This window comes from Rhodnius prolixus, unplaced genomic scaffold, assembly GCF_049639745.1.
Source record: "Rhodnius prolixus isolate KJV_2025 unplaced genomic scaffold, Rpr scaffold_13, whole genome shotgun sequence".
Taxonomy (NCBI): Eukaryota; Metazoa; Arthropoda; class Insecta; order Hemiptera; family Reduviidae; genus Rhodnius; species Rhodnius prolixus.
In genome coordinates, this window is record NW_027411583.1 from 5,362,060 (window position 1) to 5,387,127 (window position 25,068).

Genomic DNA, 25,068 nt, shown 5'->3' on the forward strand with positions numbered 1-25,068 from the left:
AAGCTTAGTTGTAAGTTGAGCTGTAATCCCCTGCAATATGAGAAGAAACCATATCTTAGGGATCTCAGTGGATGGCTGAAGAATATAGTTTGTAAGTTAGATTAAGCTTTGTTTTAAGTTGGGCATTACGCCCTTGCAATATGAGAAGAAACCATATCTTAGGAATCTCAGTGGATGGCTGAAGTATCTAGTTTGTAAGTTAGGTTAAGCTTAGTTGTAAGTTGGGCAGTAATCTCCTGCAATATGAGAAGAAACCGTATTTTAGGAATCTCAGTGGATGGCTGAAGTATCTAGTTTAAGTTAGATTAAGCTTAGTTGTATGTTGGGCATTACGCCCCTGCAATATGAGAAGAAACCATATTTTAAGAACCTCAAGGATGCCTAAAGGAATTAGTATATAAGTTAGCTTAGTTTAAGTATGTGCAGTATCCATCCTTTAGCTCAGAAGAATACCATATCTTTGGAATCCTAATAGTGGATCTGACATTAGTTCATAAGTAGTATTTTAAGAAAATTGTTCGGAACAAATCGTTTAATTAGTTTCATACCGACTATAATAGTAATTTTAGTATACCTCATCTAATAACACATTCTAAACTAACTTAAGTGAGCACTTCAATTTTGTTTTGCAGACTGTTGAAGTATTGGTATATGTTTAAATTTCACTTTTATTTTATTTGTACACTTAGCATTATTGGTGCAAATAAAGGACTTTGTTTCTTTCGGAACAGATAGAGTACATTTCCTGGCAATATATTTTTTTAATTAATCTGGGTTTTAATCCTAAAAGGAAGGTTGTATTTAGGTAAAAGAATGACATTGATTAGAAGGAGGAAACGGTTGAACAGGTTGATTGCGTTCATTGGTTATTGGGAATCTTGTCGAGAAGGTTTCATTTCAAATTCTTCCAAGGATGGTGATCTTTTCTAGCTAGTATTGATAGCATTCTCAAAAGTGTCTGATTGTTTCTACATTAATAGCTTCGCATTCAGTCGGAAATCTTTAGGATTTAATTACTAATAATTGATTCACTTACTTTTACAAATTTCTATCATAATCTTGGGTTCAATAATAATTATAATTCCACTTATTTTTCATTTTCATATTCAATTAATATGGTGTAACTAATAGCATGATAATAATGCATGAAAAACTTAAATCATTTCACTAATTGCATGTGCACTAATCACTTAAATGAATACTTGGAATTATAATTATTTAAAACATTTTAGTGGTAACTATTAATGTTTTTCTTCGGCTTTTAAGGCCAACTGTGAATCAATTGTACAGACCTATAAAATATTGTATTAGATTTATTTCGCATACACATTCTGCACAACACTTCGTGACAAAATAACACTGGCTCCGATTTTACACATTACCCGATTCAGTTTTTTTTTAATTTGTTGCTTCTAGGTTGATTTGTTTAATTTTAGGCTGAGGTTTCTGTTGTTAATCGTCTTCTTGTTGTATCTTGAAATTCGTTTTCTTTGTTTGTTTTGCAGACTTGGTTTTCTTCAAGTCTGAATCTTTTTGTAAGTCCAATTACCCACAAGTCCAAAAACCCTTTTCTTTCCGAACGCCTTTCTGATTATCCTTCCCTATTTCCCAAATTGCCCCATCTTATATATAACCTAGAAATCTAGGTTTACGTCATTCTAGTCACTGGTCTATGCAGACAGATCTCGCTGTATTTCCCTCAGTCACTAAATGATTTATTAACCCTATTCCCCTATCCTCCAATTTTCCCCAAACACATTTTTCCGAACTCCTTATCTGGAGTTCTATGTTACCTTATGCCTGCTTAAGAGACCATCTAGAATGCGGATGTGGGTAGAAAGGCGTTCTTTGGGGAGCGAAAACTGATCTCTACCTCCTCGAGGTGCTCCCTGGGCAACTACTCCCGGGAGTAGGCTAACAGAGACAGTACACTTTTCTAACTTATTAAATTAACCATTTTTCTAAATTTTCTTAACCTTTATAAATACAAAGATATATAAAGAATGTAAAAGTGTTATCTGGTGCAGTATCGAGAACTTTTGAGATATCTGTATCAAAACTAGCTTAAAAAAATAAACTTCTACTGCTCCAGTTCGAGCTTGAAATAAAACTAATAAGATCTCGTCAAGTTATTTCTTCTTCTCCAGCAAACGGGCTGAATTTTTTCAATTTTTTCTTGCATTGATGTCTTCTTTTGACTTAAATTTGCCGTTTACTTTTTATGAGCGAAACTTAAATTAACTAGCAAAAATTTATTGCCAGCTAAGTGTACTATTTTTGTACTATTCTTGGAATCCGGGTTCGTTATAAATCAATAATGGTATATTTACAAAACAAGTCAAAGTGATAAACAGAAAAATATATACATAGCGATACTTCATGGCAGAATAAACATACTGACCTGACAGAATTAAAGAAGGCCTCTCGTTAGTTTAAGTCTAGTTTATTTAGTGACGTTTCACAGAAATAACATTATAGTTTACCTAACAAATTAAACTATTCATGTTCCAAACAATTAGTTTTAAGTATAGTTAAGATAATCATTAAGATCAAGGGTAATGAAGAACGTCAATGATAATGAAGCTGAGGTACCTAGCTTTGATGAGGAAACCAACAAATTTAAATGCTACTTATTTATAAGTTAGTTTTAAGAAACGCTAATTCCAAGCTGTGATGAGGAAACCTAACTTCATTTAGTTAAGTTAGTTTTAAGATATTTTAAGTTTGTATATTTCATTAAAAAAAAAAATGATATCTCACTCTTTTTCTCCCTAATCCTCTTTACATTAAGCACCAGTATGATGAATTGTACGACCAAGGAGAAAGCAGCTATGATATGGAAGCCAAAAATCATTTATAGGAATTAAATAAGTAAGAAGCTATAGAAGTAAGCCAAATCCTGACAGTGAAGTGGAAGTCAAACATCGTTTTAAATTAATTAATTTAGTAAATTTATAGCTATAACTGTGATGCAGTGATGTGAAAACAAAAAAATTTTGTTAACATAAGTTAGTTTTAGAAAAAAGCTTAAATTAGTTTGGGAACCTATTTTTGTTTAGTTGTTAGTTATAAGATAGTTTAAGCAAACGCTAATTCCGAGCTGTGATGAGGAAACTAAATATCATTTAAGTGCTAATTTAAAATCTAATTCTTTAAGAAGATGGGATGTGGAATGAACTCATAATTTAATCGTTAGTTAGTTATAAGTTAGTTTTAAGAAAACGCAAACGCTAATGCTGGGATGAGGAAACCAACAATAGTTCATTAGTTTCAAGTAATATAACTGATGCAGTGATGTGGAAACCAAAATTTTTTAAAACGTAATTAAGTTAGTTTTATAAGAGATTTAATTTTAGTTAGTTTAAGTTAGTTTTAATCTTTATGAGGTGATGTGAAAACCAAAAAATCGTTCAAACGTACATTAAGTTAGTTAGTTTATTTACTCTTATGTAAGTATAATCCAGAAGCTGTGATGTGAAAACTGTGTAATATAATAAGAAGTTATATGATTCGAAGTTGTGACTACTTTGATGTCTGACATGAGAGGATAAATAGAACATGGTATCTACTTTTTATCTACAATATTTGATATATGGGAAAAGAAATACAAGGATTTCTTTGTAATGAACAAATTCTTATCCAGGTAAAAGAACACTTAGTTTTAAGAATTAGTTTTAATGAGACTGGGTATTCCTTTAAATGATGATGTTATGGATTGGCAAAATGGATATGGATGAAGAAATGGAGTTTAAATAGACCTACAAATACTTTGGATGTAATTAGTAGATGGATTAGCGGACAATGGAGAAAAGAATTTGTTCTACACATTTGGTGTTTGTTGAAATTGGTTCTTTCGTTGCCGCAAAATCTTATGGTTGATGTTTTTCTCTATTCTTTATTTTATTAAAATGTTGATTGGATTAATTGCTGTTTGTATATTCTCACATTTGCTTTGAGTGCTAGTTATTGAATTGATACTCCAAAAATGATTCACATGGTCTTTAGAAAAACAATTCTTTCGTTGGTCCCAGGCCCAGTCGATTATTAACCTCGATTGGATTATAATCACTGCTGCTCATCACTGAATATTTTGGGAAGTAGATTGGTGAACTCTGTTCTTATCTTTTCTGATCCTTTATATTTATCTCTGGCATTTATATATTTTTTTTATTAGTCTTTGACTTTGTCAATCATTTAGGCATTTATTTTTCCTGAAACTCATCAGTATTGACACACTTTGGAATTCCGTAAAGTTCAGCTTTGATACTTGTTTAAACTTTTCTTAGTGAATCTTTCCCTTATGTGTTAGGAAGTAAGAATTGAAACTGACTCAATGATAAGTGACAATAAAAACTGATAGATGGCACTAGTTTGAGTTGCAGTTTAGTTTAAGTATAGCATTAGTTTTAGAGTAGCGATAGAATTAAGTATTACTTATAAAAGTAGATATAGTATTAAGAATTAGATATAGAAGTAGATGTAGTTTTAAGAATTAGTTATAGAAGTAGATGGTATAGTTTAAGGAATTAGTTATAGAAGTAGGTATAGTTTTAAGCACATTTAAAGGCCATCATATCAGTTTACATTCATTGTAAAAGTTCAGGTGTGGTGAGATTCAGTTTAACTAGATAATTAACCTAATTTGTTTAAAATTCTTACTCCTCTCACATTAGGTTACTAACTTGTATAAAACTACAGATAGAGTAGTAGAAAGGGGGTATCTTAAATTTGGTTGCAGTCTTGAGATTGACATTAACACAGTCTTATAACAAATTAATATCTCAGATAAATGAATTTGATGCTAACTTCCAGACATGCAATTTTACTCTTTTATTCCTCTAAAACTATCCGCACCTTACGCTTCTTTGCACGTTAATAAAAAAATATATTCTAGCTTAAATGTGAGACAAAATTCTTCTAGGGTTCACTAATACGATACTATTTTAACAGTATGGTACCATACTACTAATATCCCGGCTAATATAAAATAAAACGGTGCGAGTTCTGGTGATATTAGTATTGGCGGGACTTCTAGGGAACGATAAAATTGGATATCCGGGTTTTTAGATAATCCGTAAACATTAAAACATTCCACCGTCCGAGTTACTATTTTATTTTAAAGAGTTTAAAATATTATTCGGCGAAAAGCGGGTTCGGAAAGTAATACGGTGTGGTAAGCGGAACTAAATCGGTTACCGGTGTATATTCGATAGTATGTGATCTCTAGAACGACATATGTCGCCGAACAAGTAATTTACTGTTATTAATATGCCAAGCAGAACTGGACGCAGAGCTTGTATGAGTAATAATTTGTAATAATAATGAGTAATAATAGTGAAATTGCTTGCCTTGCTTCGAATTCGGTTACCTACACATTCTGACACAGATTGTTGCTAAAGATTTTGATTTGATGAGACAATTCTTAAGCAAAAAATCATGACTGTGACTAATTTTTGAGTGCCTCAGTCTCAAACAGTCCATTTGTACGGATTGATGTGTATATTAGGATTTTGGTTAAACATTTATGTAGAATTTAAATTCTAAATAATTTCAAAAAATGTGCTTTTATTTATTGTATTCAACGTTTGGAATTTAATGTTTTGGGATAGTTTTTCTTTCTATTGAGAGTTTAATGTTCATGGACTTGTTTTCGCTGCAGTAGATTAACAATCCTTAGGGGTTAAACTCTAAATAGATGAAAACCTTTTTTTAGATTCGAAACGTGTGACGTTAAATAAAAGTATTTTCGTTTTTATGGTTTATGTAAATTTTAAATGTGTTAGTAATCAAATATTTAGAAGCTCATGTACTTCTTTTCTTTTTCTATTTACGTTGACCTGGATCTGCGAAATCAGGAGATTGTTTGGCGAACACAGCGCATCGTTTTGTTTGGTTTGTGTTCTTTGTGAATTCTCGATAGCTGTTCTTCAGTAAAAGTGGTCCATTGGAAATTAATTATACCTTTAAAGGCAGTTACTTTTGTAATGTAAATAGCAAATGGAAGTAAACCTGATTCCTGTTTTGTTTCTTTGATGTTCTTGGTTCATAGATTCATTGTAGGCTGTTACTTCTGCTGAGCAGCTAAAACATGGAACCAATCCAAACCACCGCATTACGTAAATCTACGTATTTTGAAACTCAAGCTTAGCGAAAATTAAAATAGAATTAGTTTTTAAGTTTACATAGTTATAAGTTGAGGAAATTTTACCTATCATGGCAGAAGAAAGCTACATGATTGGTATCCCAATGGATGCTAAAATCAGTTCTAAGGTAACTTGGCTGAAAGAGAGAAATGAACCAATTATGTCAGATGAATGTAATATCTTATGAATCGCAAAGGTTGCCACACCAAATTCACATTTTACGAATATTATTGGGAGCGACAGGTGTTCAGTTTATAAAGTAATGGATTAGAATAAGCTATCAAAGTTCGCGTTTATATTTTAAGACTTAACGTATTGGTGTTCACATCACTTGCAAGTAATTTAAAAGTAAACAATTTGCAACCTCAAAACTTAGTAAGTTAAGTTAGCTGTAAGTTGGACGAAATACTCCTACAAGACTACTCCAACACATATCTTAGGAATATCAACGTGGATCTAACGTGATTAGTTAGTAAGTTAAGTTAGCTTTAAGATAGACGATTTACACCCGCCATTTAAAACGAAACCCGTACAATAGGACTATTAATAAAAACCACATATTATTAGTTTTTATGGGAATAAAATAATTTAAGCTTATACTCTAGTAAGCGATATTCAATGATTATATCACATCATCTGCAATTAGCTTAGTTAGATAATTAATTGTTTTTAGTTAGCATAGTTATACCATATCTTAGGAATTACCGTGGAAGGCTGAATTATCTAGTTTGTAAGTTAGATTAAGCTTAGTTGTAAGTTGGGCATTACGCCCCTGCAATATGAGAAGAAACCATATCTTAGGATTCTCAGTGGATAACTGAAGTATCTAGTTTGTAAGTTAGGTTAAGCTTAGTTGTAAGTTGGGCAGTATGCCCCTACAATATGAGAAGAAACCATATCTTAGGAATCTCAGTGGATGGCCGAAGTATCTAATTTGTAAGTTAGGTTAAGCTTACTTGTAAGTTGGGCAGTATGCCCCAGCAATATTAGAAGAAACCATATCTTACGAATCTCAGTGGATGGCTAAAGTACCTAGTTTGTAAGTTAGGTTAAGCTTAGTTGTAAGTTGGACAGTATGCCCCTACAATATGACAAAAACCATATCTTAGGAATCTCAGTGGATGGCTGAAGTATCTAGTTTGTAAGTTAGGTTAAACTTAGTTGTAAGTTGGGCATTAGGCCCCTGCAATATGAGAAGAAACCATAACTTAGGAATCTCAGTGGATGGCTGAAGAATCTAGTTTGTAAGTTAGGTTAAGCTTAGTTGTAAGTTGGGCAGTATGCCCCTACAATATGAGAAGAAACCATATCTTAGGAATCTCAGTGGATGGCTGAAGTATCTAGTTTGTAAGTTAGGTTAAACTTAGTTGTAAGTTGGGCATTAGGCCCCTGCAATATGAGAAGAAACCATAACTTAGGAATCTCAGTGGATGGCTGAAGAATCTAGTTTGTAAGTTAGGTTAAGCTTAGTTGTAAGTTGGGCAGTATGCCCCTACAATATGAGAAGAAACCATATCTTAGGAATCTCAGTGGATGGCTGAAGTATCTAGTTTGTAAGTTAGGTTAAGCATAGTTGTAAGTTGGGCAGTATGCCCCAGCAATTTGAGAAGAAACCATATCTTAGGAATTTCAGTGGATGGCTAAAGTATCTAGCTTGTAACTTAGGTTAAGCTTAGTATTAAGTTGGGCATTACGCCCCTGCAATATGAGAAAAAACCATATCTTAGGAATCTCAGTGGATGGCTGAAGTATCTAGTTTGTAAGTTAGATTAAGCTTAGTTGTAAGTTGGGCATTAGGCCCCTGCAATATGAGAAGAAACAATATCTTAGGAATCTCAGTGGATGGCTGAAGTATCTAGCTTGTAACTTAGGTTAAGCTTAGTATTAAGTTGGGCATTACGCCCCTGCAATATGAGAAGAAACCATATCTTAGGAATCTCAGTGGATGGCTCCAAGTATCTAATTTGTAAGTTAGGTTAAGCTTACTTGTAAGTTGGGCATTACGCCCCTGCAATATGAGAAGAAACCATATCTTAGGATTCTCAGTGGATAACTGAAGTATCTAGTTTGTAAGTTAGGTTAAGCTTAGTTGTAAGTTGGGCAGTATGCCCCTACAATATGAGAAGAAACCATATCTTAGGAATCTCAGTGGATGGCCGAAGTATCTAATTTGTAAGTTAGGTTAAGCTTACTTGTAAGTTGGGCAGTATGCCCCAGCAATATTAGAAGAAACCATATCTTACGAATCTCAGTGGATGGCTAAAGTACCTAGTTTGTAAGTTAGGTTAAGCTTAGTTGTAAGTTGGACAGTATGCCCCTACAATATGACAAAAACCATATCTTAGGAATCTCAGTGGATGGCTGAAGTATCTAGTTTGTAAGTTAGGTTAAACTTAGTTGTAAGTTGGGCATTAGGCCCCTGCAATATGAGAAGAAACCATAACTTAGGAATCTCAGTGGATGGCTGAAGAATCTAGTTTGTAAGTTAGGTTAAGCTTAGTTGTAAGTTGGGCAGTATGCCCCTACAATATGAGAAGAAACCATATCTTAGGAATCTCAGTGGATGGCTGAAGTATCTAGTTTGTAAGTTAGGTTAAACTTAGTTGTAAGTTGGGCATTAGGCCCCTGCAATATGAGAAGAAACCATAACTTAGGAATCTCAGTGGATGGCTGAAGAATCTAGTTTGTAAGTTAGGTTAAGCTTAGTTGTAAGTTGGGCAGTATGCCCCTACAATATGAGAAGAAACCATATCTTAGGAATCTCAGTGGATGGCTGAAGTATCTAGTTTGTAAGTTAGGTTAAGCATAGTTGTAAGTTGGGCAGTATGCCCCAGCAATTTGAGAAGAAACCATATCTTAGGAATTTCAGTGGATGGCTAAAGTATCTAGCTTGTAACTTAGGTTAAGCTTAGTATTAAGTTGGGCATTACGCCCCTGCAATATGAGAAAAAACCATATCTTAGGAATCTCAGTGGATGGCTGAAGTATCTAGTTTGTAAGTTAGATTAAGCTTAGTTGTAAGTTGGGCATTAGGCCCCTGCAATATGAGAAGAAACAATATCTTAGGAATCTCAGTGGATGGCTGAAGTATCTAGCTTGTAACTTAGGTTAAGCTTAGTATTAAGTTGGGCATTACGCCCCTGCAATATGAGAAGAAACCATATCTTAGGAATCTCAGTGGATGGCTCCAAGTATCTAATTTGTAAGTTAGGTTAAGCTTACTTGTAAGTTGGGCAGTATGCCCCAGCAATATCAGAAGAAACCATATCTTACGATTCTCAGTGGATGGCTAAAGTACCTAGTTTGTAAGTTAGGTTAAGCTTAGTTGTAAGTTGGACAGTATGCCCCTACAATATGAGAAAAAACCATATCTTAGGAATCTCAGTGGATAGCTGAAGTATCTAGTTTGTAAGTTAGGTTAAGCTTAGTTGTAAGTTGGGCATTAGGCCCCTGCAATATGAGAAGAAACAATATCTTAGGAATCTCAGTGGATGGCTGAAGTATCTAGTTTGTAAGTTAGGTTAAACTTAGTTGTAAGTTGGGCAGTATGCCCCAGCAATTTTGAGAAGAAACCATATCTTAGGAATTTCAGTGGATGGCTAAAGTATCTAGTTCGTAACTTAGGTTAAACTTAGTTGTAAGTTGGGCGTTACGCCCCTGCAATATGAGAAGAAACCATAACTTAGGAATATCAGTGGATGGCTGAAGAATCTAGTTTGTAACTTAGGTTAAGCTTAGTTGTAAGTTGGGCAGTATGCCCCTACAATATGAGAAGAAACCATATCTTAGGAATCTCAGTGGATGGCTGAAGTATCTAGTTTGTAAGTTAGGTTAAGCTTAGTTGTAAGTTGGGCATTACGCCCCTGCAATATGAGAAGAAACCATATCTTAGGAATCTCAGTGGATGACTAAAGTATCTAGATTGTAAGTTAGATTAAGCTTAGTTGTAAGTTGAGCAGTATGCCACTGCAATATGAAAAGAAACCATACCTTAGGAATCTCAGTGGATAACTGAAGTATTTAGTTTGTAACATAGGTTAAGCTTAGTTGTAAGTTGGGCATTACGCCCCTGCAATATGAGAAGAAACCATATCTTAGGAATCTCAGTGGATGGCTGAAGTATCTAGTTTGTAAGTTAGGTTAAGCATAGTTGTAAGTTGGGCAGTATGCCCCAGCAATTTGAGAAGAAACCATATCTTAGGAATTTCAATGGATGGCTAAAGTATCTAGCTTGTAACTTAGGTTAAGCTTAGTATTAAGTTGGGCATTACGCCCCTGCAATATGAGAAGAAACCATATCTTAGGAATCTCAGTGGATGGCTCGAAGTATCTAATTTGTAAGTTAGGTTAAGCTTACTTGTAAGTTGGGCAGTATGCCCCAGCAATATCTGAAGAAACCATATCTTACGAATCTCAGTGGATGGCTAAAGTACCTAGTTTGTAAGTTAGGTTAAGCTTAGTTGTAAGTTGGACAGTATGCCCCTGCAATATGAGAAGAAACAATATCTTAGGAATCTCAGTGGATGGCTGAAGTATCTAGTTCGTAACTTAGGTTAAACTTAGTTGTATGTTGGGCATTACGCCCCTGCAATATGAGAAGAAACCATAACTTAGGAATATCAGTGGATGGCTGAAGAATCTAGTTTGTAAGTTAGGTTAAGCTTAGTTGTAAGTTGGGCAGTATGCCCCTACAATATGAGAAGAAACCATATCTTAGGAATCTCAGTGGATGGCTAAAGTATCTAGTTTGTAAGTTAGGTTAAGCTTAGTTGTAAGTTGGGCAGTATGCCCCAGCAATTTGAGAAGAAACCATATCTTAGGAATCTCAGTGGATGGCTGAAGTATCTAGTTTGTAAGTTAGGTTAAGCTTAGTTGTAAGTTGGGCATTAGGCCCCTGCAATATGAGAAGAAACAATATCTTAGGAATCTCAGTGGATGGCTGAAGTATCTAGTTTGTAAGTTAGGTTAAACTTAGTTGTAAGTTGGGCAGTATGCCCCAGGAATTTTGAGAAGAAACCATATCTTAGGAATTTCAGTGGATGGCTAAAGTATCTAGTTCGTAACTTAGGTTAAACTTAGTTGTAAGTTGGGCATTACGCCCCTGCAATTTGAGAAGAAACCATAACTTAGGAATATCAGTGGATGGCTGAAGAATCTAGTTTGTAAGTTAGGTTAAGCTTAGTTGTAAGTTGGGCAGTATGCCCCTACAATATGAGAAGAAACCATATCTTAGGAATCTCAGTGGATGGCTGAAGTATCTAGTTTGTAAGTTAGGTTAAGCTTAGTTGTAAGTCGGGCAGCATGCCCCAACAATTTGAGAAGAAACCATATCTTAGGAATCTCAGTGGATGACTAAAGTATCTAGATTGTAAGTTAGATTAAGCTTAGTTGTAAGTTGAGCAAGCAGTATGTCCCTGCAATAAGAGTAGAAACCATATGTTAGGAATCTATGTAGATGGCTGAAGTACCTAGTTCGTAAGTTAGGTTAAGCTTATTTGTAAGTTGGGCAGTATGGTTCTGCAATATGAGAAGAAACGATATCTTAGGAATCTTAGTGGATGGCTAAATTATCTAGTTTATAAGTTAGGTTAAGCTTAGTTGTAAGTTGGGCATTACGCCCCTGCAATATGAGAAGAAACCATATCTTAGGAATCTCAGTGGATGGCTGAAGAATCTAGTTTGTAAGTTAGGTTAAGCTTAGTTGTAAGTTGGGCAGTATGCTTCTACAATATGAGAAGAAACCATATCTTAGGAATCTCAGTGGATGGCTGAAGAATCTAGTTTGTAAGTTAGTTTAAGCTTAGTTTTAAGTTGGGCAGTATGCCCCTACAATATGAGAAGAAACCATATCTTAGGAATCTCAGTGGATGGCTAAGGTATCTATTTTATAAGTTAGGTTAAGCTTAATTTTAAGTTGGGCAGTATGCCCCAGCAATTTGAGGAGGAACCATATCTTAGGAATTTCAGTGGATGGCTGAAGTATCTAGTTTATGAGTTAGGTTAAGCTTGGTTGTAAGTTGGGCATTACGCCCCTGCAATATGAGAAGAAACCATATCTTAGGAGTCTCGGTGGATTGCTGACGTATTTAGTTTTTAAGTTAGGTTAAGCTTAGTTGTATGTTGGGCAGTATGCTCCTGCATAAAATCATATAAAAGAAGGTTGTATTTAGGTAAATGAGTGACATTGATTAGAAGGAGGAAACGGTTGAAAAGGTTGATTGCGTTCGCTGTTTATTGGGAATCTTGTCGAGAAGGTTTTATTTCAAATTCGTCCAAGGGTAGGTGATCTTTTCTAGTAATTATTATCAAAGGCTTCGTTTGGGCTTATCAAGTAATTCTTTAATGTCTAGTAATTTTAAGTTTATTCGAATCTAAAGTTAGTAATCACTTTGCTTAGCTTTTATCAAATTAAATGGTTTCTTTCTTTTATCTATTAAAACAACTGATTTCTAGCGTTTTTACTACTACTAAATTGGCACTTTTTTCCTTACGGTTATTCTTAAAATTAATATCCTTGAAGAAATTGCAGTATGTTTTTTTACGAGCTTCGGGTTTTCAAAATTTATCGACATGATTACATTGTTATTTTTCGATACATAACGATGCCCTGAATTGGGAAATAGCTATTGTGCCTCCCTTACGACCCCATACGTTCCTAGTAGAAAACCTCGCCAGGAAAGCTGAAAATCCAAGAGGATTCTATGGACAGGATATCATCTTTCAATGTTCCAGGATATAACAATGACCTGATTCTCTGGAGAGCATGGCTTCCCCCAGCAAAAGATAGTTCTCAGGAGTCTGATTGTTTCTACATTAATAGCTTCGCAGTCAGTCGGACATCTTTTGGAGTTTAATTACTAATAATTGATTCACTTACTTTAACAAATTTTTATTATAATCTTGCGTTTCAATAATAATTATAATTCCATTTATTTTTCATTTTCATATTCTATTAATATGGTGTAACTAATAGCATGATAATAATGCATGAAAAAATTAAATCATTTCACTAATTGCATGTGCACTAATCACTTAAGTGAATACTTGGAATTATAATTATTTAAAACAATTTAGTGGTAACTATTAATGTTTTTCTTTGGCTTTTAAGGCCAACTGTGAATCAATTGTACAGACCTATAAAATATTGTAGTAGGTTTATTTCGTATACAGATTCTGCACAACACTTCGTGACAAAAAACACTGGCTCCGATTTTACACAGTACACGTTTCAGTTTTGTTTTTATTTGTTGTTTCTAGGTTGATTTGTTTAATTTCAGGCTGAGGTTTCTATTGTTAATCGTCTTCTTGTTGTATCTTAAATTTCGTTTTCTTTGTTTGTTTTGCAGACTTGGTTTTCTTCAAGTCTGTACCTTTTTGTAAATCCAATTACCCACAAGTCCAAAAACCCTTTTCTTTCCGAACGCCTTTCTGATTATCCCTCCCTATTTCCCTAATTGCCCTAACCTATACATAACCTAGAAATATAGGTTTAAGTCATTCTAGTCACTGGTCTATGCAGACAGATCTCGCTGTATATCCCTCAATCTCTAAACGATTTATTAACCCTATTCCCTTATCCTCCAATTTTCCCCAAAACCATTTTTCCGAACTCCATTATCTGGAGTTCTATGTTACCTAATGCCTGCTTAAAAGACCAACTAGAATGTGGATGTGGGTAGAAAGGCGTTCTTTGGGGAGCAAAAACTGATCTCTACCTCCCCGAGGTGCTCCCTGGGCAACTACTCCCGGGAGTAGGCTAACAGAGGCAGTACACTTTTCAAACCTATTAAATTAAAAATTTTCCAAATTTAATTAACCTTTATAAATACAAAGATGTTCATCAACGATAACACCTCCCGTAAGGGGGAAGTGGACTAACCACTTCTTCAGGGGGCTTTGGCATCCCTGCGGGTACCCTAGCATACAACACGAACAATACACGTTCACCAAAATTTACGCGACGTATTTACTTGTTTTAAACAAAGCGAAATGTTTATTCTCTTGAAATTACAACAAATTATGACAATTTTTAAAGGGTTGTAGAATATAAAATTGTTATCTGGTGCAGTATCGCGAACTTTAGAGATATCTATTATGAGACAAGGGAGCTATGATATGGAAGACAAAAATCGTTAATACGAATTAAGTAAATAAGAAGCTACAGAAGTGAGCCAAATCCTGACACTCAGTGATGTGGGAGTCAAGCATCGTTTTAAATTAATTAATTTAGTAAATTTATAGCTATAACTGTGATGCAGTGTTGGGAAAACAAAAAAAATTTGTTAACATAAGTTAGTTTTAGAAAAAAGCTTAAATTAGTTTGGGAACCTATTTTTGTTTAGTTGTTAGTTATAAGATAGTTCAATGAAACGCTAATTCCAAGCTCTGATGGGGACACCAAATACCATTTAAATGCTAATTAGTTTTAAGTTACTTTTTAGAAGCAGGGATGTGGAAACAATTCATAATTAAATCGTTAGTTAGTTATGTTATTTTTAAGAAAACGCAAACGCTAATGCTGTGATGAGGAAACCAAACATCATTCAGTAATTAAGTTCGCTAGTTTCTAATAATAGTTATATTCCTGATGCAGTTATGTGGAAACCAATATTTTTTTTAACGTAATTTAGTTAGTTTTATAAGAGAGTTATAATCATCTCATGATGATGTGAATACCAAAAAATCTTTTAAACGTAGTTAAGATAGTTAGTTTACTAACTCTTATCTAAGTATAAAACAGAAGCTGTGATGTGAAAGCTGTGTTATATAATAAGTTATATGATTCACACAAACTTTGATGTCACACAGGAGATGGATAAATAGAAAAAGGAATCTACTTTTATTCTACAATAGTTTTCCATATGGGAAAACAAATACAAGGATTTTTTTAAATTAACATTCTCATCCAGGTAAAAAAACTTAGTTTTATTGGGGTTGGGTTTTTTTTTTTTAAATGTTGACGTTACGGATTGGCAATGTGGATATGGATGAAGGAGTGGAATTTAGATAGACCTACAAATATTTTGGATGTAATAGCAGATGGCTTAGCGGACAATGGAGAAATGAATTAGTACTACACAATTTGGTGTGTGTTGAAATTGGTTCTTTCGTGGTCGCAAAATCTTATAGTTGATGTTTTTCTCTATCCTTTTTTTTATTAAAATGTTGATTGGATCTATTGCTGTTTATTCTCGTGTTTGCTTTGAGTCCTAGTTATTGAATTGATACTCCAAAAGATTATTCACATGGACTTTAAGAAAATAATTCTTTCCTTCAGTCTCTGACCCAGTCGCAATAAATATCGATTGATTAATAATCCCTGCTAATCTTCATCGGTGGGGAATATTTTGGGAAGTAGATTTGTGAATTCTTATCTTTACTGATCCTCTATATTTATCCTTAGCATTTATATACTTTGTTAGTCTTCTGGCACAGAATTTATTAATTATTTGTGCATTTATTCATCCAGGAACTCATCAGTATTCTACCTGTTTTATTTTTCTACTAATAATACCGTGTTGGAGTTTCATAATGTTGATTAAACTGTTCATGCCAAAATTCTTAGTGAATTATAAAATTATTATCCGTATATCGACCTAGGTACACTTGGGCTTATCGGACCTTTAAAATGTTATTTATAAAACGGAACTTTAGACTATTGCCAGTTTCAGTCATTTGTTTTTAATTTCATTTTTTCAGCCAAGAGACTGTTCTTGAGAAAGCAAGAGTGAGAGAGAGTAAATGAGAAAGATATCTTTTTTAATCATGCAAAAGAATTGCATTAATATTCGGGTGCTTCTTATCTCCAATACCATAAAGGCGTTGACTCTCATAATCCAATATTACTTATATTCCGAGTTATTGGAACTGTACATTCAGCTAATCTAACACTGATGGAAGGATTTACAAATCAAATGGTAGCCGATAATATAGAAGTTGATGTTTGTGATGAAGCGCGATTTAAGTATGATGAAAGTACCATGGGAATAATAGTTCTGCCAGGAAAACATTTCATTAGTTTTCTTAAAAATTATATCCAAGCTAAACCTCATCAAATTGAAAGCTTAGAAGACGTGAAGTGTTCAATTTATGCCAGTAGTCGATTCTTTCATTCATGGTAGGAAATCTAATCGTTCTTTAGATCTCAGAGAAAGACATTATACGCCTTTCTTCTTTAACTGGATCAGTATAAAAAAGAAAGCACAAGTTAAATTGTTTTTACCGACATTCCTAATGTAAGGTGAAAGTGAAAATAGAGAGGGAGCAAAAAAGAAAACTCTTCAAATCTTCTTGAAAATTGGAATATATTTTACATAACAAATAAATACAATAATTATTGTTTTCAAGTAAAATATGGCAATTAGGTCTATCAAATGTGATTTTGTCCCTAAATTTTTACATTATTTACTAAAAATTAGAAGTTAGTATCTATAGCATGTAAAACATTTGAAACCACATTAGCTGCAGGTAATAAGTAAACGGGTAAGGTCTCTATTTATTTTTGTCTTTTAACTGTTTAGCTTACAGAGCGATAAGGAGGGACTTACAAATTTGTACACATTTAAATTGGACATTTCTGACGAATTGTTTCTTTTCTTGAAAAAAAATACTTGCTGTTAGATACGTACTTGAAATCTCCCTTCTACAAACCACAAGAACCCATCACTTTTGATCATTATATGATAATTAAAGTATTCTTTGAGGAACGTTCAGAGTAGGACCCTAAAGCATTCCAAAGTTCGATTTTTAATTTTTTTCAAAGAACGGGGAAGGATTTTAAAAATTGATTCCCTTATTCTAAAAAGATTTTAAAATCTGAATCAATAAATTAGTGTTGAGAGATATATTACACTAATTTTCCAGTTTCCCAAAGTGAGCTACGTTCTCTTGAAAAATTGAACCAAAAGCCACATTTCTTCAGCTGAAAAAGTCGGGATCACAAAATATTTTTATTGTGCATTACCGTTTTTACTGCGTACATTTTTATATTCAAAATTTTAAGGAAAACAAACAAAAAGAATTCCTTGTGTCTGACAGCTTGTGAATTGCAGTAAAAATTAGTAGAAAAATACTCTTTTAAATATTTTCTAAAACTAATAATATCAAATAGTTTTAAGGAAATTAAGGCCTGTAATAGATACATTTTATACTTTTTAAATAAAAAAAATGATAAAAATTGGGCAGTTCTTTCTAACTTTTAGACTCTAAATTAATTAAAATTTACAATACTAATACTAAATAGAATAATTTGTATTATATATTTGTCAAATATTTAAATAAAATTGGCAAAAAAAAAAAAGGATTGTTAGCAAAAAGGAGCTTCTGAGCACTTCTACATTCTCAATCAAAAGTTGATATTTTGGCCTTGTTTTGAGAATGTTAGTTTTTTCCAGTTTGCAGAGCACTCCAGTGGTGACTTTTGGAAACTTAGATGTTTGCAATAACCTTCCACTTTTATCAATATTTAGTTGGGGCGTAATGTAGGTGTAATTCTTTCAGTCCGTGTTATTATTTTTTTGATTTTTGGATATCACAATAACAAAGCATCATTATTCCAATGTGATTCATCAAGTGCATGCATTTCTTTGAAAGCTGCAAGAGTGAAGAATTTTGTTGATGGCAAAACTTTCCTAGAAGTTTTATTATTATTAAAATATTTCTATTATTATTGGATGGATAGAGGGCATACAATATAAATAAACCACTGCTTCTAAAAGATCTGTGGATTTTATCACAAACTTCTCTTCAGTGTTGAATTTATATTTTTACTGTTGCCGGAAAAATCTTTAAAAAAAATCAATGATTTTCTTGTTAGTCTCTGGTTCTATTGTATCATTCATCATGAAATTTCTAGAGGTTTTAGTGGTCACTGGTTAACAATAAAAGGTAACAGAATCACTTTCAGAAACTCCTGATGAAAGCCTAGGAAGGAGGAATAATTAAAAAAAAAAAACTGATTTATTTTTTGAGAATATTCTTAATAATTTAGGTTTCAGAGAAGATCTTACTTTTGGTGTTACACTATTGATCTGTGGATGGGATGATTGCAAACCAGTGTGATCCATGTGTTGCTAGCTTTCCTTGGAAAGCTATAGCAGTAAGGAAGAATTATATTCATGGGGAAACTTTTCTTGAAATAAGGTTTGTTTTATAATAATAATACTTAAAAACGTTTTTGCTTTTGAAAATAAGTATAATATAAATTATTACGTAAAACTTTCTATTCGTAAGGTGGAGGTAACAACAGATCACAGATTTTTAGCGGTAAGAAATTATTTTTTAATTAAAAATGATTCTGGAAGACTATTAATTTAAGAATTGTAATTAAAATCTATCGATAATTTTGAAGGTGTGGTTGTTGAGTTATTGGTTGAAACGAGCGAGAAAAATGGCATTTTAATATAAATTACTGGTACTTTATGGAAGGATACGCAAGATTCAACTAATGCTAAAGGTGGCAAGGGTTATGCAAGAGTGTATTCAAACAGGGTATGTAGTTATAAAATATTCAAATAATTAAAATTCCTATAATACTCTATAAAGTTTAATTGTTTAGATTCGTAAACTTCAAAATTAATTGATCAGTTAATTGAAGTGCTTCGTCGCCTTCAAGATTTCATTATTATAAGGGTTGCACTTGTTCCTTACTAGCAAAAGTAACATTCATTGATGCAAAATTGTACGGTACGAAATTAAAGCGGATTGTGGGGTGAAACTGATCACTGATTTGGTAGCTCACTAATCTGAATAGAATGTTCAGATATTTGCAATGTATCCGTTTTATGAGCCATAGAGAGAAGAAATGCATTACATAAAGACACTTAACATGGTAGGCTCTTTTTACAAAATGATAAATCAAATATTAACTTGAAAATTCAAATACTTAATTACGCAACAAAAAAATAAGTATTGATTTGTTAAGTAACTGTTAAAATAAATTTAAATATGAAAAAAAATTATCAGTATAAATAAAATTAACTAAACTTATTAATAGCATTAAATAATTTATACAATTCAATTTTAAATGTTGCTATGGGTTAATAATGTTGGAGGTAAAGATTTCCATCATAAAGAGGACTGAATAAGCAATGAATATTTGCAACTAACGGTTCTGAATAGAGATATAAAGAATTAAGTATCAACTTCTGTGCAGAACTAATCTCATGAATATCAAATAAATGTTACAGGTGTTTATTCCTGAAGAGCATTACAAGAAGTTATTACCTAGCGTCGATCGTTAGATGCTCTATGTTTTTGATGTGGCTATTAGTTTTGATATGATATTAATATAAGTTCTTTTTCTTGATTAAATGTGAAATGTTCAAACACAAAGAAGAATATGCTAGCTTGTTTTTTGATTATCATAAATTTTTTAATTATCTTATCAAGATTTTTCTTATTTATGTACTTATTATTTGAATCACTTATTTATCATTATTTAATTTAAAAATAATTATTTCTTAGTATAAATGAAATAATTGTAATTATTTCTCAAGTTATCTTAAACTCGAAGCCCAGTGTTGGTTTAATTAGTAATAGATAGGTGAGTCCACAAAGAAATGAAACTGATGAAACAAAGCCGTGCGATAGATGAGTAGGGATGACTGTGCAGTCTATAATCTGTAGTCAGAAGCGTTCTATTTTTATCCAGTACTTTCCAAAACTTTGCCAAGAATGCTCAGCTTTCTTGTGGAAATGATTACCTCTATGGACCCTTCTTTACATCCAGCAGCACGCCGTTATTAGGTGATTCTCATCAATTCTATTCTGGGATATTAAGAGTCAAGGTATACAGTCCACTTGCCACTCTGCCTATGTGGGACTTCTTCAGGTAATCTTATCTATTATTTCATACATTATCAGTATTGCAACATAAACTAAAAGCTCCTTCCTCATAAATAATCTTTCCCTTTTAATCGGAATAAGTAATGTTTTAATTTGTATAAAATTTTATTTGATAAATTGGCGAATTCTGTAGCATTTTCAATCAAATAACTGCATTCTTTAGCCAGGTTGACCTTTTCGAAATTAATCTCGCTGTATCTGATCTATTATTTAAAAATAAATTTTCTTCGAAAAATTACAATTTTGTTAGAAAAAGTTAATGTTTAAACCACATAAAAATGACGTTATTTCTCCCAATAGAAAGTGATGTATTTTATTCTTGACAAGAATTCATTTATATTAATCAAAAAATGTTGCAGTTCTTAAACAGTTACTTAAATTTAATATCAGTCCTGTATCTTTAATCATTGAGCAAAATTATTCACCCAAATTAAACTTTTTTTCAAAAATATTATTTTTTAATTAAACCATACTCTTTTAACTTAAATTTCATGGAAAAAGGTTCAATTTTAGTCAAGAAAGGTAGCATTAGAGTGTTCCAAAATTAAAATTTGTGTTACAAACGAGTTAACCCATTGCCAATTAACCTGGTAGTTCTAATTTTGGTTGGAGAAAAGGATAAAATTTGATTGAAATATTCAACGTTAAACTTAAATTCGTAGGATGCAGCATTTTCTAAAATTGACTAAGAAAACTATTATTCCCCAAATGAAACCTATTTTTCTCTGAATATTAATTTCGTTGTAAGTATTTGATTTGTTAGAAAGTGGTAATATTCAGGTGTAAAATAGTAATATAATATTTAATACAAGTTTAGTACAAAACTAAAATTTCATCGTAGGAGTGGGTCAGGTTCAAATAATATTCTTTTTTTTTACTAAATTTACTATTTTTCAATGCGTCGTGTTCATTCAAAAATCTGATCATATCTGTTTACAAGATTTAAACTTAAATTTTTATTTTCAATCATTTAATTCATTTTTTTAATTCCTGTAAGATTAACGTTTCTCTTTAAAAATGGTTGAGTGTTAATTTGTAGTATATTTTGGTAGAACGCTTTATAATTCAAGATTAACTGTTATAAACACTTTATTTCATTGAATAATGATGCTTTTCAGATTGAAATAGCCAATACTGGGAGTACTTCCTGCAAAACTGTTCATCAAATGAAGTTAAAATGAAAAAGACGTGGAGATGACATCCTCCGAACGGAAATATAAAATAACTTATGAATCACCTTCTAAAAAATGTATTATTTAGTTGTATAATATGTAAGTTTATGTCACAATATAATTAATTATATGAAACTTTTACATTTGTAAAGATAATGTATAGCTTGGATGAGAATAAAGAAAACACTTAAATTAAAAAAAAATTCTATTTATTTGAATACCTACTTTTTTTACACAAACTTAATATTTATATTCTATTATTGTACAAATAAAACAGTAAAAATTATTAAAAAAGCAAAAAGAAGTGCTAAAAAATAATAAAAACAAAAAAAAGGAAAAAAACATCAAAAATAAAAAATTAGTTCATGAAAAATCCGGCAGAGAACGCAAAATATCGAAAAAGATTAAAAATTAAAAATTAGTTCTAAAAAAATCCGTCGAGAGGGCGCCACAAAACAGGCAAGTTTAGCAATTTGTTTACATATGTAAACAACTTTGACAGTTAGTAGTTCTAAAAATGTCCACCAGATTGCACAGCTGTCACCTCTAGTATATATAGGTGAACATAAACAAATTTTCTTCAGTACGACTTGAGTGATGTAGGGGGGTATATCGCTCTCGCTCGTCACTCCAAAAACATCGATATCTTGTCATCACCTCTCACACAAAGAATCATGATGGTAGTGTAATGGTTATGAAGATGTTGTCGCTTCGACGGTCGGAAAGCAACTATTCTCCCCACCCTTCCCCACCCCCGCGACGAACTTTCTTATATACCCTCTGGAGACCATGTTACCATAGCAACGCGTCCCATCACCGTGACAACCACCAAACATTCAACAAACTGCCGCTAGATCGCTCCCATGCCCTGTTTTACCATGCTTAAGACTCTCATGACTTCCACACATTTAACCATGCTAACCACTCTCATGACATCCACACATTTAACCATGCTAACCACTCTCATGATATATACACGACCTTGCACTCATATTTAACCATGCTAATGACTCTCATGACTTTCAAACTTTTAACCATGCTGACGACTCTCATGACTTCCACACATTTAACCATGCTAACCACTCTCATGACATCCACACATTTAACCATGCCAACCACTCACATGATATATACACGACCTTGCACTCATATTTAACCATGCTAATGACTCTCATGACTTTCAAACATTTAACCATGCTAAACTACTCTCATGACTTCCACACATTTAACCATGCTAACCACTCTCATGACATACAAACCACCTTGCACTCTTATCTAACCATGCCAACTACTCGCATGACTTCCAAACATTTAACCATGCTGGCGACTCTCATGACTTCGAAAACTTTTACCATGCTAACAACTCTCATGACTTCGAAAAATTTTACCATGCTAACTCTCATGACATCCACACATTTAACCATGCTGACGACTCTCATGACTTATGTATTCCTATCTCGCAGAGACATTTATCCATGCTGGCGACTCTCATGATATATATTTCTAACCCGCACACACATTTAACCATGCTGGTGACTCTCATGACTTATACAGCACTACCTTACACTCACATTTAACCATGCTGGCGACTCTCATGACTTATATATTCCTAACTCGCACACACATTTTACCATGCTGGTGACTCATGACTTACTTATTATTACCTTGCCCTCCCATTTAACCATGCTGGTGATTCTCGTGACATAGATAGGTTTACCTTACACACACATTCTGACTTTGCTGATGACTGTCGAGGGCTGCCTTACACACCCTTTTAACCATGGTGGGAACTAAATTACAAAATATATAAATACATATTTATCTGAATATATACACATTGTTTGTTTTTTGCATTGTGTTTATAATATATTTAATTCGCAAAGGTAGACAATAAGTCATTAATTGATATTTAGAATGGTGTATAGTAGATAAATTAATAAAAATGTGGACTAATACATGATGAAAAATAATTTAAATTGTAAGGATAACGTAGATTTATATATCTTACCAGCATGATTAAATGTAAGTCAAAGGTAATTCTATTTAGGTCTACAGAGTCATTATCATGGTTAATTGTGATTGTAAGGCAATCCTATATGTCTTGTGAGTCGTCATCATGGTAAAAGATGAGTGTTAGTTAGTCTCTATATAGGTCTAGAGAGTCACCAGCATAGTTAAGTATGTGAGTGTAAGGTAGTCCTAGAGAGTCATCAACATGGTTAAATGTGTGTGCAAGGCGTCCTATATAAGTCATGAGAGTCGCCAGCATGGTTAAATGTGAGTGTAAGGTAGTCGTATGTAGTTCTAGAGAGTCACCAACATGGTTAAATGTGAGTGTAAGGTAGTACAATGTAGGTCTAGAGGGTCGCCAGCATGGTTAAATGTGACTGTAGGGTAGTCGTATGTAGTTCTAGAGAGTCACCAACATGGTTAAATGTGTGTGCAAGGCGTCCTATATAAGTCATGAGAGTCGCCAGCTTGGTTAAATGTGAATGTAAGGTAGTACAATGTAGTTCTAGAGAGTCACCAACATGGTTAAATGTGTGGGCAAGGCGTCCTATATAAGTCATGAGAGTCGCCAGCATGGTTAAATGTGAGTGTAAGGAATGTAGGTCTAGAGTGTCGCCAGCATGGTTAAATGTGACTGTAGGGTAGTCGTATGTAGTTCTAGAGAGTCACCAACATGGTTAAATGTGTGTGCAAGGCGTCCTATATAAGTCATGAGAGTCGCCAGCATGGTTAAATGTGAATGTAAGGTAGTACAATGTAGGTCTAGAGAGTCGCAAGCATGATTAAATGTGTGGTGTAAGGTAGTCGTATGTACTCGTAAGTGTCGAGTGTCGCCAAAAGTAAATAATAGATAAATTTACCTGAAAAACAGGTCCATAAGATAACGAATTAGTAGTTTCCTTAATTGAATATAATGCAGAAAGGGATGCGAATTACTTCAACTCATGTGAGACGTCCTGTGATAAATGGTCACCATGGTATCTTCGAATCAGCGAAGAGAACTGGATCTAGAAAATATTGAGCACTATTATATAAAAACCACACGAATAAATAAACAGGTTTTTAATTGATTATTGTAAACCTTTTTTAAGCAATTTAGACTCTGAAATGTTGCCTGCTCTTTTTACATCAGTCTAATACAGGGGTCGGCAATCTATTTCAAGTAGAGAGCCACTTTTCTTTAAATAATTTGAATAAATCTTACCGAGAGCCGCAAGGATGATAGTGTAAACAAACTCTGTAGATCATTTGTATTCACAAATTATTATTTTATGATATTCAATAACATTTAAATGTTTTATATATTTATTTTCACATATTGCAAAGTAAATAAACATATAAATAATAACTAAACCTGTGTTTGAATGAAAGTATTATATAATTACGTACTTTATTTTAATATAATTCTATTAAATTTCAAACCTATTACATTTAAAACTCTTTTTGAAAAAATATCTTTACTTTTATAAATGAAATTTTCATTCGTTTCAATAAAATTGAAAAATACCATATATTGAGGGCAGGCAGAAGAGCCACACAATTTGGATTAAAGAGCCACGGGTTGCCGACCCCTGGTCTAATATAATGTATAGCGGACAAATTAGCCATTATACATTTTTACAACTTCTCTCGAAGCTGATAAGCCTCTACAATAACTTATCAACGCGATCTAGTCAGCTCCATTAACTAGATTTATCATTTCTTCAACCAATACATTTTTTTTTCCATTAACCATTTACTTTTAATATCACCATAGCGCGTACATGCAACTAGGAAGTGATGCAACTATCATACGTCATTTAAATGACAAAGGGAGTATAAATTATTTGTAGTTAATTTAAAAGGTACCTATGGCTTAACCTTAGAATGCCACTTCTGATCTTTCTAAGAGGAGGCTT

At 33.0% G+C, this 25,068-nt stretch overlaps 3 long non-coding RNA genes across 5 annotated transcripts in view; 2 read left to right on the plus strand and 1 right to left on the minus strand.

The window, feature by feature from the left end:
• LOC141448000 (uncharacterized) overlaps positions 1–25,068 on the minus strand; it is a 42,101-nt gene that overhangs the window by 11,672 nt on the left and 5,361 nt on the right. For 2 of the 3 annotated variants that reach the window (XR_012454764.1, XR_012454765.1), the window contains one exon: positions 21,353–24,177. This is a non-coding gene — a long non-coding RNA (uncharacterized lncRNA). Of the gene's footprint in view, positions 1–21,352; positions 24,178–25,068 lie in introns of those variants that run through there. The other variant, XR_012454766.1, reaches the window with a different exon arrangement.
• LOC141447998 (uncharacterized) overlaps positions 17,543–25,068 on the plus strand; it is a 274,234-nt gene continuing 266,708 nt past the window's right edge. Inside the window, exon 1 of the long non-coding RNA XR_012454760.1 lies at positions 17,543–18,029. This is a non-coding gene — a long non-coding RNA (uncharacterized lncRNA). The remainder of the gene's footprint in view (positions 18,030–25,068) is intronic.
• Positions 18,037–21,363, plus strand: LOC141447999 (uncharacterized). Its single transcript, XR_012454763.1, has 4 exons — positions 18,037–18,284; positions 18,375–18,407; positions 18,493–19,974; positions 21,107–21,363. It is a non-coding gene; the product is annotated as an uncharacterized lncRNA (long non-coding RNA).